The following is a 14,831-nucleotide window of genomic DNA, read 5'->3' on the forward strand; positions in this document are numbered from 1 at the left end:
GCATTAGGTTACCCTGGCACTAAGCACTTTGGGTCCCAAACCCCTACTGCAAGCCATTCCCAAAGACATGTACCTAGACAACCTCTCCTAAGAACATAAAAATATAGTTGTGTCCCATACCACAACACCCATAATGATCAAACTCGGTTCCTTAACAAGCAACCTGATAATAAGATAGTTCTCCCATCCAAGTACACATAAATGCTCCACAAGTAAAACTCATAAATATAATCTCAATTCTAATCACAAGACATATCATGACATCCAGCCACATAAATGGTATAACAGAAATCTCACAAAACCTCTGGTGTATGTCCTAGACTAGTCAACACCTAATCGACTCCAAAATCAAAAAGCGTAGATAGTACAAGCAACATCACAGTACAGTTTCATAGTTTGCGTTTGATTTGAGAATACACCAGAGTCAAAGATAAAGTTTCAGTTGCATTTCAAAGAATTTTTTAAGTGTATAAGATTCTCAATTTATTAAGGTCGTTGCTATCGATAATTTAAATAAGTTCAATACTTGATTAAAATATCTTTCTTTTATTAATTATCCTTAGTTAAATAAGATTTAAACTAATTTAATTAATGCATATATATTTTTAAACAAAACCATTCTAATATTATTTAATTATTTATTTACTAGATAATATTAATGACAATACTTATTAATTATAAAAATTATAAATTTTTAATGACGTTTATTAATCAAATTCATTAATTAAAAATTTGCTAAATTTAATCATAATTAAAATAAAATTATTAATTTAACAATAAAATTTTAATAATTAACAATATAAATTTATTAATAAAATTATTAATAATTAATAATATAAATTTAATTTAATTTAAAACTTAATAAAATAAAATAAACTAAACTAAAAATGATTTTAAATACATTATAATTATCTATATGCAAAAAGTGCATTGCTTTAAAAGCAAGCGCAAGCCTTTAAAAGGCTTTGCTGCCATGCAGCAAGCCTGCTGACACAGGGCCTGCGGCAGCTCGTCTGCGCAGTACCTACGTCAGTAGATACTACTGACGGCCATACGTCCCAGGTGGGGGGGGCAACCCCATACAAATTTAAATTTTTTATTATTATTTTATTTATAAAGAAACTTACTTATTATATATCTTTTTGTTAAAATTTTATAATTATGTTTTATAAACTTTAATTTATATAAAGTTTAATAAAACTAATAAAATTCTCCTTTCCAAAACCTTTTTAAATATATACATTTTTTTTTTTTTTTAATAACATGTGCATTGTTACTCTCATAGGAAAACCAAATTTAACCATTCAATTTTCTAATACAAAAATTTTCTTTTTATTTCAAACTTTTCCCCAAATTAATTTCTGTTCTTAGAATCTATTGAAAAAGGACAACGTTTATCTTTTAAATCTCAAGCTTGATTTCAATATCCAATAGTTTCTCGTATTTAATTAATTTCTTATTCAAGTGCAATCCTCTAAAATAAACTCAATGAAGCATCCATCTAAGCCATGTACAAATATTTCTCAAATAAGAATAATATTGCATACCAGAAAAATAACACATGCAAAAGACACGGAGCAGACAGAAACTTGAAGAGTGAAAACCACTATACAATCAAGCCACGACATCCTACCTGGATCTGATGCTAACCTCTGACAACTAGATGCAAATTCCTACCGCAAGAAAAATCTTTCAAGCCACGTAAAATTCTTTTCTTTACAAACCCTTCAAGTTGCTCTCCATAAACCTGTGTGTGCAATAATGACCTGAAAACCTCTAATATAGAATCTAATGACCTTATAGGGTTTCTATCTCCACAACTCTAAAATTATAATTATTTTATTTAATTAATTCTTTAACACAAATAATTTTCTTTTAATTAAGACAAATGAATTATTAAATTACTTAATTTAATTTCCACTTGACTTCACTTTAAATTTATTTATTAACTTTTTAAATCTCATGCACACTTTAAAATATCTTTATTAAGTTCACATATTTTATCTTTTAATTAATTTCCTATATTTTAATCTCATTCAAACATCATGCGAACTTAAATCTTTTTCATAATTTAATATCTTTCTCCTTTTAATATATTTTTGAATGTTTCATTTGATAAATATTTATTAACTTAAATAACAATAATATTTAGCATTTATTTAAAAATGAACTCTACATATATTATTATTAAATTAAATAAATATTATCACGTTCTAAATTTAATCTTATAGCTTTTATCTTCAAATTCAATTATTTTTATTCAATTAATTTCTTAATTAATTAAATATCCAAAATGTCATAATAATTTTCCATTAAATGAAATCATTAATTTAATCGTTTAATTAGACTTAATTAATAGAAAATTCATCAAAGACTCACAAAACAATATATGCACAAAAGACTCACAGGTTTTAAAAAGGGTAGATAGTGTGTTATGAGTCCTCCTTGCAGGACAAGTATTATAGGTTATGGCTAGGATTGAACCTGATCATTATCTTTCCATTCTCACCATTTGAGTATTTATAATTGGGCACGCTTATCCTGGCAATTCAGGGAAGTCGATGCTCGGTACCTGCATCTTGCATAAAAGATGAGCATGTACATGTATATAATATATATCTAAACTAAATAGGCAATGGCAGGGAGTGGTGCATCATGTAGATCCCGACTAGCAGGTGACTATGACTCCCTCCCTCAACCACATCAAACACGTCAGACAAAAAGATTAAAAAAAATACGCGCACCATACACATGCAAGTATGGGGTAAGTATCATAAAAATCACAAGTCTAATATCAAATGCGCACATATAATAATGCATCTCTATCAATACAAACATAATCATTATTAGAGACATCATGTTAACATTTTTATGAAAGAAAACATATTTAATAATTAGGAATCATCAAGACATCATTGACATCGTGTGAAATGAAATCAACTAAGCAATCATCACTGATATATCACTAATCCAAGTCATGAAATAATATCATAATATTGTAAATCTAGTATCTCTAAAACTAATCAATGTGTATAATTGACCTAAAAGAATTTGACAATGATAACAAAAATGTGAACTAGGGGCAGACACTACAACAAGACAATTCAAGAATGCTAAAATGTTCTATTGGTTGAGTAGGAAACATAGGCAAACTAACATCCAACATGTGTGGAGTTTTTTGAGGTTGGACATGGTAAAGGAGAACATGATGGTGCTAGTGCATACATGAAGAGAGCCCTTAGTAGAGAGCAATTAAAATTTGAGGAAAAAGCTAAATTCAAAAATGCACATGAGATTGTCGAATGGTGTAACAAATATTTATACACAGGATCAAGTCAGAACTCTACAATCAAACGTTTCTTCTACCTAGTTGAAGAAAAGAATATCCTTTCAAGATATGACTGTGATACAATTAGTGGGTCAGCTAAATGGCTTTCATTTAGGAGTTCAAATTCTAACACTTGGAATATATGGACTAGGGAGCTTGCTTGTTTTTGTCAATTTTGTCTTGTAGGTGAATGGGAAGAATGTGAGAATATAGAATGGGTTGAAGATTGGCAACAAAGATCATTAGCACCTACTGACATGCATTTTGAAGATGATATAGTAAATGAAGGCTAGAATGTTACTTTTGCATTAGAAGACTATGATCGTATTTCAAACCTCATAGAACATGGTATGCATAATTTAATTAGATTTTTTTGTGATCTTATGCTTCAATTTATATAATTTGCATATGTACTCATGTGATTAAAGTGTCCCTATACTTTATCTTATCTTGTAGGACATGTTTATGTTGTTATTACACCAAATAATAATAATGAACAGACTAAGTATTGGCTTGCTAGATGTTTAGAACTTAAGAAAAAATTGATATGTCATCAAGTAGATGATGATGGTTTTAAGTATCCAGTTGGATATGTCATTGTAGTTGGCACCTAGCTACGTAGATACCTAACAAGAAGAAATATTTTACTAGCATTTGAAGAATACCAAACCAAAAAGAAGATTTTACACTATTCTCATTTGGTTGTGGCAACGAATATCAAATTAGAAAGATACAAAGGGAGACCCGCCAATAAGGTATTATGGACAATTTCAATGGACAAGCACAAGACAATTATAGATGCATTGCAAAAGAGAGAGGATGTAGATGGTACAATGGGATGACTACATTTAAATCAAACACACATACGTTTTTTCTTTATTGTGATATTTTTATATATGTACTTATATAATTTAATTACATGTACATGTATTTTTATATATGTACTTATATATATTCCTCTTATTCAAGTCTCAATTACAATTTATGCAAATTTAAGTGTTAAAGTGGATCGAGCATCAACATCTTGTGCAATTCCACATATTGATTGCATACAAATTACACATATATTTACAAAGTTCAGCTACCTCATATTAATTTATGTGTTTATTAACATGTTTTTTTGTTTTACAATTTTATTTTACAGGACCTCATTTGAAGAGATGTGTTGAACCAATTTTATATTTTGAGTTCGTGCTTTTATATATTTATCATTGACATTGTCTTACATATATTGTGAAATATGTTGCACAAACAAATTTAAAAACATGAGTTTACTTCTGTTTGAAAGTTAAAGGTGTGCACTTGATGTTATAAATTAATTTTCAATTTAAGTAATGGCCTCCTATTTTTTTCCATTACTTTTACATTCAAGCATGTTTAAATTAATGTTTGTTTGAAGTTTCAAATTACTATTAATTGTAATTAATAAATGTTCACTTGTACATGATATTTTAAAGATCATTACTCATTGTATCAAGATTATATGCTATTATTATGTTGATCAATAATTGACATGTATGTTTAACCATGTTAACCATGTTAAGTGAGAGGGAGGGAAGGAGGAAGAGAGGGAGAGGGAGGGAGCGAGGGATATGGGGAGGGTTATAAGTGCTTGTAATTTATCAAAAAGGGATCCCTTTATGACACCTTAGGACAAATTAGCACCTCTTAGGACCCCTTACAACACATTAGTTATAATTGTAGTCCTAAAAGTAATCTTTTCTAATGTGTCCTAGTACATTCTAATATTTCCAAGAGGTTTTGATGGGTCATATGTGGTCATAAGAAACCTTAGGACCCATTATGACTCCTTGGAACCCATTCATACCATTAACACATTCTATGAACCCTTAGAACACATTAATCATTGTAGGATACACTTTAGGGTTGTAATGTGTCCTATTTAATCCTATTTTTTGCTAAGGAGTTTTAGTGGGTCCTAAGTGGTTCTAGGAATCCTTGAGACTAATTACAACCTCCTAAGAACCATTATGACCCATTATGAGCCTTTATAGTCATATTAGTCAAATGTTATAAAGGGACATTAGGGATTTTTAGGACCCATTAGTACACATTAGGTCTCATTAGGACACATTAGGATCCACTCGCACACATTAGGACCCATTAGACCCAATTAAAACCTCTTATAACACATTAACCATTTCAAGACATAGTAACGTGTCCTAAGTGGTCCTAATATCTCACAACGAATCATGATTGGTCCTATGTGGTTTGAAAGCCCATTAATATTGTTTAGGGTGCACATTATGAACATTTAAAACATATTAAAATCTGCTAATGCCTCTTAGATAATCTTAAGGGGCATTTAAGACACAGTAATGGGTTATAATATGCCCTAATGGGTCCTAATCTATCTTAAGGAGTTCTAATGTGTTTTAAGTGATCCCGTGACCTTTTAGGACACATTAGGAACCCTTATAATCCATTAGGGGCCATTAGGACTCATAAGAATGAATTATAACTCCTCTGAACACATTCACCATCATATGATACACTACTATGTCCAAAGGCATTATAATAGTTCCTAAGTGGTTGTAATCAGTCCTAATGTTTCCTCTTGGATTTTAAACTATGATCTTAATATATCATGAAGGGTCATAATGGGTTCTTAGTCATCTTAGAACATCTTAAGGTCTATTAGGATCCCTTAGAACACATTAACTATAATAGGACACACAAATGGGATGTTAATGATTCTAATGTATCATAAGGGGTCATAATGGATTGTAAGTGGCCCTAGGATCCATTACAAAACCTTGGAATATATTAGGACCAATTAGGACACATTAAAACTACCTCAATTTGATGTGATATTTATCCAATAATCTTTTTGATATCAGTACTAATGTTGTATAAATAGTTAAAATTATCTCAATTAGGATTAGTACTTTAGGTCCTAATTTTAGATTATTTTTAGGTACATTATCCATACATGTGTGGTGTAAGGGGTTCCAAAGGCATTATAATAGTTCCTAAGTGGTCTTAATATATCATGAAGGGTCATAATGGGTTCTTAGTGGTCCTAGGACATCTTAGGGCCTATTAGGACCCCTTAGAACACATTAACTATGATAGGACACACAAATGGGATGTTAATGATTGTAATGTATCATAAGGGTTCATAATGTGCGAAAGGAAGGGTATCATCCATCATTTCATTAAAAAAATCATCAATCTTTACCTAAATTTTATAAATTTAAATTTTGAGGATGAAAATTATTTATTTAATAGTAGGTCAATTTTATTTGTATGAATCTCATTGCATAAATTTGATGTGATATTTATCCAATAAGCTTTTTTATATAGTACTAATGCTCTATGAGTAGTTAAAATTATTGTTCATCTAGCATATATACTTACAAAATGTGTCATATGTTCATGAATAAAATATGTTGCAATAAAGAAAATGGTTTGAATACTTAAAACATGATGAAACATAATAACATATACTACATACACAAGCATGATAAGAAGTTGTAAAAAAATAGTACATGGTCTAACATACATCATAACATGATCTATGAAGTTAAAAAATACATATATAATATAGTTTTAACTATCCTAACACAAAGTGTATCAAAATATACAATATGTGTCATAAAAACACAATCTATAGGTGCCAACAAGACCTAATCTATCTGATTGAATGTCCTCTTTACTCCACATGAAGAGGACTCAGATGGATCATCTTGTGTAATACAAGTTGTCTCATCATGTGTAATACGAGCTTTCTCATCATGTGGATCATCCTTTGTAATACGAGCTATCTCATCATGTGGGACATCCTGTGAGGTAGATGGATTGCCCTGTGTAACATGAGGCACGTCTCATCATGTACATGCTTAATTGAAATGGGTTTCAAAATATAGCTTGCAAATAAATTAAATATTCACCACATAATAAAATAAATACCACATGAGATGGGTGTCCCTTAGTAATGGGAGGAGGTGCACTGTGAAAACTACCAAATGCATCAGTAGTGAGGTCTTGTAATTTACAATACATACATTTTTAAAATTTGATTTTAGATCATAATGAACTATACATTATGTACATAAATCACAATACTAACCTCAAAGGATGATGTAGGTACCTCTATCTGGCTAAGTCTTGTGCTCTCAGCAACACTCATGGTGACATAGTCCTAAAATTATGGATACATAAATGTTGAGTCAAAATTATATATACATGAATAATTACAAAGTATGCAAACTAAAAAGTACATAATTTGTACACTACATTTTTTATACACTATAAATTTAACATGTATATATATATATCATTGTTACTTTATGGAATCCTTGGATAATTTTTTCTTACATTGCCCCTTCTTGATGGACAACTACTACTAATTAGTTTTAAGTTTGGGTGGTCATCAGCTATGGCAACTAGCCTTATGTAATTATTTAAGAGTTGACCATTTTTGTATAAGGTGTCATTTGTTGTTTCTATCTAGGAGATAAGTCCCTCCATAGTTATTTGGAATATTTGGCTTGAGAGAAACAATAAGTTTCTTCAGGAAAATATCATCAACAATATCTAATGTCATTCATAGGATTGAGCAATATATCTCTAAGGTTGTCATGACATATGTATATGAAAATATCAATCATCCTAAGACATCCATATATTAAGATAACTGTACTCACAAAAATTTGCCTCTTTAAAATCCAACCCTTCTCAATGGTCTAGAAAACAAGTCAATAAGTATGAATCTTTGGCCCAAGTTGTTTGATCTCCTTCCCCAATAGGGAGTTATAAGTTTTTTGATGATTCTTTTAGGGTTGATCCTAGTTTGTCTTGTGATCATCTTGTAAAAATGGATTTCTCTAGCTCAATCATTAAATTCATTTCTAATAAACTTCATGTAGTTAATTTCTAATAATGTCGATAAAATAGAAGCTTTAATCTTAGCTATTTAATCTTCTCTTGCATCATATATCAAATATTTATCATCAAGGGGGATTATATGGTCATTTATCATGCACTTTTTTATACAATAAATTATTCTTAGAAGCTTTAATATTATTTGGATGAGGTTCCTTTTCATCTCCATAAATTATCTCAATACAATTTTAAACTTTGTTATCATGAAACTAATAATATTGCTAATTTTATAGAAAATAATACCAATGACAATGATCTCCCTTTGGAAGATGTTGAGGTGGACTCATTACCTTATTTCCTGTCACTCTCCCATTTTCTCCATAATGACCAACTAGCATGTTCATCTTTATATTCCTAATTTAAATGACTACAAAATGCACCTTGATATAGTCTTGTGCACTCTTGACAACTTCCAAGGATTGGAAATCTTTTCCACTTTCCATATTGACACAAGATTAGTCTCTTGAAGGTTATTAGGCCTTTTCATAAGATAAATTGATCACACTCTTGAAAAATGGATTGGCAAAGGAAAGTAATTGCACTAAATAATTAAAGAATGGGAAATTCTTATATGTTCGGTAAGTTGGTTGTTGTTCTATATATATATTAATGATTTCAATTCACAAGTGAATTTAAGATATATTATTTGATTTTAAATAGTGAATATTATACTATATTGGATTTAAAGAATTTGATATATATTATTTGATATAGAGGTAGATAGAAGTATATATGAAGAGATGTAGATAGAAGGTTTAGCATTTAGTCCATAACTTAGTTAGTCTAAGGGTTAAGAATTTAGGATATAAAGGTTTAGGATAAGGGTTAGACTTGACATAATTAGAATTTAAAACTTTATGTCAAGGTTTAATATTTTGTAAATTTGGTGCATGTAATCATGTAAAATGGATGTAATCATGAACTCAAGTCACACTAAATAAACCCTACATGATGCTAGAAAGCTATAAAGTAATGAGATTATGATCTTGTAATACATGGATTAGCTCTCAAATGCCCATAATTCACTGAGAAGAACTTGCAAATCACCTAGAATGATTTGCATAACCTTATTACAAAAAATGTGGATATCTTAAAAGCTTGAGTTGATGGCACATTTATAGAAATCTCTGGGAGTTCAATGGTTTGGATTCATTCTCCATGAGTGGTGGAGGTTGAATCCTTGATGGATCAATACATGATTAAGCTTTATTGGTGGGAATTAATTTCATTTTCCATTAGTGATGATATGGATAATTGATCATTTTAATTAATTCATTTAATTAATGGTTCTAGCCATAGGATTTAAAACTTGATTTGATTAATTATGTTAGGATTAATTAATGAATCAATGCCCATTTTTTAAAATTGATTTTTTATATTAAATTATTGATGTTTTATCATGGGCCTCTAGAGAACGAAGCCAAAGGAGAGCCCACATAAGAAGATGTCATTAGGGGACTCTAGAGAACATTGAGAGTAGCATAGTACTAGGTGATAGTCTAGACATAGGTGGTCATCTGAGCTAGCATGGTAATTGACCATGATAGGTAGATTGTAGAGCTAACTTCTCAACTAAGGATTACACAGGGTGAGGCCACTTATCATAACTCTAGAGAGGCTTACTATTATGATGAATACTCAACAACTATTCTTGCAAAAAGACAAGTTATTCACTTCTCTATATATTCTTAGGCATCTAAGGGTGTATAGTCCCTCCTACTCGCATTGATGTTCCACCTCCACCTCTTAATGGTGAGGGAGGGTTATTTAATTAGATTCCTAATTCCTTCTTCTCTTCTTATTTTTTTATGATGTATCATTGTCATTGTATCATTTTGAGACCTTGATATTGATAATGCTCCGATATCACTCATTTTTTGACATTTTTCAATTATATCACCCCCATACATTGATAGTATATGAAATGATTACAAATATTATTTGATCTCATTACATGTGTCATGATCAATTTTTCTATTTTATACATGAGATGCTCCTATATGGTGTTTTTCTTTTCTTATAATATCGTGTTATATATAAATTCACCTAAGTACCCTTCTTGATTATCTATGATGGATGTAGTAAATGACATTTCTCTATATGATTCTTTTGATGTGATATGAATGGATAATATAATGAAATTTTTAAATCCTTCCTATGCAATAAATGATGTAATTAGATATGTAAATGTTTTTAGATTCATATGACATGTAGATGTAGATATGATGCTCCTCTAGAATAATAGTTTATCATTTAAGGTTATGATTATGGTTTGACATTTATAATTATTACTTGATTGTTAGGATAGTTATTCAATTATTTATATATTATGGTCTAGGTTTTAGCAAATTAAGATTATGGTTAGGATGACAGTAAGGGTTATGATTAGAGTTTTGGGTAAAATTGGGATTATAGTTATTCCTAAATGACGCCTAGCCAAGGGATCCAAAGAACTAATCTAAAGTTTTACTAAGCAAGCAATAACATGGACAATAATTTACATAAAAAACATAAGAGATTGCATTTCTTAATGAGCACATTTACATTTAATTTTTAAATAATTATAAGTACTAGAAGTAAAATAAATAACACATCCACATGAAAGAATAACTACTTGAATTCAATCCATTTAAATAATATACATTTTTTCTAAATGCCACTAGGCAAATTAATTCAAAATGCACAATCATCCATTGTAGATGTCACAAGGTATGAAAGGCTGAAAGAATATACATTTATAAAATAGTTTACATCATCAATTTTTTATCCATGAAACAAAGTACAATACAATAAGTAAAATCATTCACTACTAAGTTTTGTGTTTGGATCCCTTGGCAGAGTGTTACGTAATTAAATACTTAGTTATATTTTTAGGGTTTTATTGTACAGAACTATATGGTTAGGTCGCAGTTATAGTTAGTTTAAATACTTTCTTTTTTATATGGTTTACAAACTAATCTAGATAATTAATCACTAGTTATTTGAAATCAATATTTATTTGTAATTACATGTTTAAACAATGAATTTACATCTAATCTAACCATTCAACATTGTAATAAATACATAAATTAAATACATTTTAAATAATAATTTTTAAATGAACATCTATGAAACTATTATTTAAATTAACAGATAAGATAATACTCATTAAAAATGTAAATTTACAATTTTACGTATATTAAAACTGGAAAAAAAAAACAATAAATTGATGTACATATAAAACATAAAGCTGAAAATAATTAAAATAGTACAAAACAAATTAAAATACCTAGTATATCAGAAAATAGTAGCAAGGGGCAGTTAGTAGAGGTAAAAAAATGGACTTCCATATCACTCTCAAATTGGGCTCCCATTTTCCAAGTGTGAAAATGACACCCAAAACACATGAAAATGGGTATATGTAAGTTTTAAAAATTAGGTACCCAATTTGTAAAGGTATCGGGCAACAAATTTTTAAGCCGTTCAATCACCCAACCCACTTTTTAATAATCAAGTACTTGATATTTGAATCATAGCTTGGGTGCCCAAATCGTGATTTTAGAAATAGGTACCTAATTTTTTTAAAAGATCAGGTACCCGTTTCTAAGAAGTACAATTCCATAGATTTGACTTCCATAGAATTGTGACCTAGCTTCTTGTGGGTACCCATATATCATGAATAACTTGACTTTGGTTTTGAACCATTAGTGATAACTCGTAAATACGTTTGAATATGGAGGATAAAAAATTTCCTATTTTTAGGTATTGACTTTGAGGGACACACCTCAATAGCAATCAACATACCTTGTTGGATCACCTTAGCCAACTGTATAGATGTGTGATATTACTAAAAATATATTAAAACCTTAAAGTAATCATCATATCTTGTCACAATCCTTCTATAACTCAAATGGTCATACATAGGTATGAAAATAAATGTGCTCTTCCAACTACAGGTTGACATTTAGTATCAAAACTAACCAACACATTTGAGATCAATGATAACTTTATCCAACAAAAACTATAAATGGAACTCCTTGAACAAATTATGGTATCTGGTAATTTTTTCATTTTCTCTTTCCTTTGACATCAAGTATCCACATCAATGACAAAGGGACACTTAAATCCAACATCAAAGACATGATCTTGTCTAGTCCAAAAAAATCATGCACTAACACAATTTTTACTTTTATATAAGATCACCACACCTTATCATAGTGTGGATTTAATAATCTTGTTTAACATGTGTTCTATTTAGAACATCAAATATGATAGTGCTTGTTAGGATTAAGCAACATTGGGAGGGTGGGGGGAGTGAATAATTGTTGCAACAACTTTAAACCAATTCAACAATTTATAATTTAACCATATGAAACCATAAACCACAATGCATCATATTAAAGAATACACTAGAGAACTCATAACAAAATGATTTGGTCTCAAGGAAACTTTGACCAAGGGAACACCTCAATGGGAATTGAATCCATAAGCTTGCATGCACCAATGTACACAAGTATGTCTATTAGGATATTTGATCCTAATAAAAATATTTACATAGAATTTATTTCATGAGTTCTTGTTACAAGAAAATATTTTGTTAGATGCCTACAACCTTATTAGGATTTGATAACTAAAAGAGAGCTCAATTCTCAAGAATGAAGGTTGCATCCACCTTTTGGACTTATTGTCCAAATACAATGAAAGTATTGCATCAAATCTTACATAGCATCACAATGCCTAATTAGTTCCACTAGAGATTTCATATTCTATATATATAATTCAACATCAAGTATTGCACATTACATTAATATGAGATCTTATTCCATCCACACATGCTTGCTTGTCAAAAGATATTTTTTGTATACCCTTATGATTAATTAATTCAGTCAACTTAACTAACTCTTCAAAAAGTGTTTCCATTCAACTACTAATATAAAAAATTGGATCATGCTATCCAATATTTAAGTCCTTTGATTTTATTCCACTATTTCTAAGCCATTGAATTAGCAAGGCGATTCAATTTTCTATGCCAAAATAATCGATCTCATAAGCTTCCCTAAAAATTTATCATATTGGACCTATTGTTCTTGGCATCACCAAAATAGTGATATTCATCATATCAACACAAGATACATTGCCAGTAACTCATACATAATATTTTTACTATATTTCTAAAATTTTAGCCTCATCTAATAACTCTATTATCATTGGCGTCCAAATTGTCTGACTGTATCCTACATTTCTATCTCAAATTTAGGCATTTTTTATATACTTATAATAATAAAAATATTCTCATCATAATTGGTCATGTAACTACAACATTTTTCCATCAAGATAATTCTTTATAAATCATCTATCACTCACTTTCTAACAATATCCCCCTTTGACAGTGTTGACAACACTTAGGGGTGGGAGAATTGAATCAATGTTGCAACACTTTTAAACCAATTCAACAAGTTATAAATTAACCATGTGCAACCATAAACCAAAATGCATAAAATTAAATCATACATAAATTAAGAGCTCATAACACCATGATCTGTTCTTGAATAAACCTTGGCCAAGGGAAAATTCTAGTAGGAATTAAACCCACAAGATTATGCACTAATCTAAGAGTATCTCTATTAGGAGATATGTTCCTATTAATAGTCATTACATAACATTTAGTACATGAGTCCCTATTAGGAGATAAGACCTTTTTAGAGGCTTAAAACCCTATTAGGATTTGAGAACGAAAGGGGAGCTCATTTCTCAGGAATGAAGGCTACATCCACCTTCTAGAATTAATTTTCAAATACAAAAAAAGTATTGTTGATCTCTATGCATAAGTTTCCTATTAGTGTCCAAACACTTAGTCATTTACTAGGAAAGAATGGAAGGTCATCACTATGACTAAGTCATCTAGTAAAGGCCAAGGACTTGTTTATTTTGTAGTTCATGCTAAGCAAGTCAGAGATTATTGAGCACCTTAGTTGAGATTGAGTACGTATATAAGTTTAGCTATTATAGTTGAGTCTGAGTAAACTGGAAGATATTTTTTGCTGAGTAAACAAAAAGATCTAGCTTGTAGAAGTTGAGTGCTAGCATGAATGTTAGTTATGATTGAGTGTTAGAATATTCAGATGCCGAGTAAACTAGTTTTTTCATATGAGTTTTTAATCGCACAAACACCTATGTAAACAAATTTTGGCCAACTTATATATACATTTAATGATTATAGAGACAATTAAGATGGATTTTAGGTATCTTTATATAAGGTAATGATTTTGAGGAAATCAAATCAACTAATCATAAAATCAGAAGGGAAACAACAAAAGAGATGAATTATGAATGGTTGATTATAATCCAAAACTTTTAAAGATTGTCTCTTTAAATAGGATTCTAATCCTAGGATTATAGTGTGAAGAGAATGAGTGAAGAAGAAGAATATGTATGGATGAATGAGTGAATCCATGAACAAGGGTAGAATAGATCACACAAGGCTAATTTTGAAAGGAGATCATATAGAGCAATCCAAGTAGTGAATGATTGAACACAGATATCATATTAAGAGATCAAATTGAGACATTGTACATTGGAGATCCAAAATTAGCTTATAGAACATATTGAGGATTAG

The sequence above is a fragment of the Cupressus sempervirens genome, chromosome 8 (assembly GCF_028749045.1).
Source record: "Cupressus sempervirens isolate cs-2001-9-10 chromosome 8, ASM2874904v1, whole genome shotgun sequence".
Lineage (NCBI taxonomy): Eukaryota > Viridiplantae > Streptophyta > Pinopsida > Cupressales > Cupressaceae > Cupressus > Cupressus sempervirens.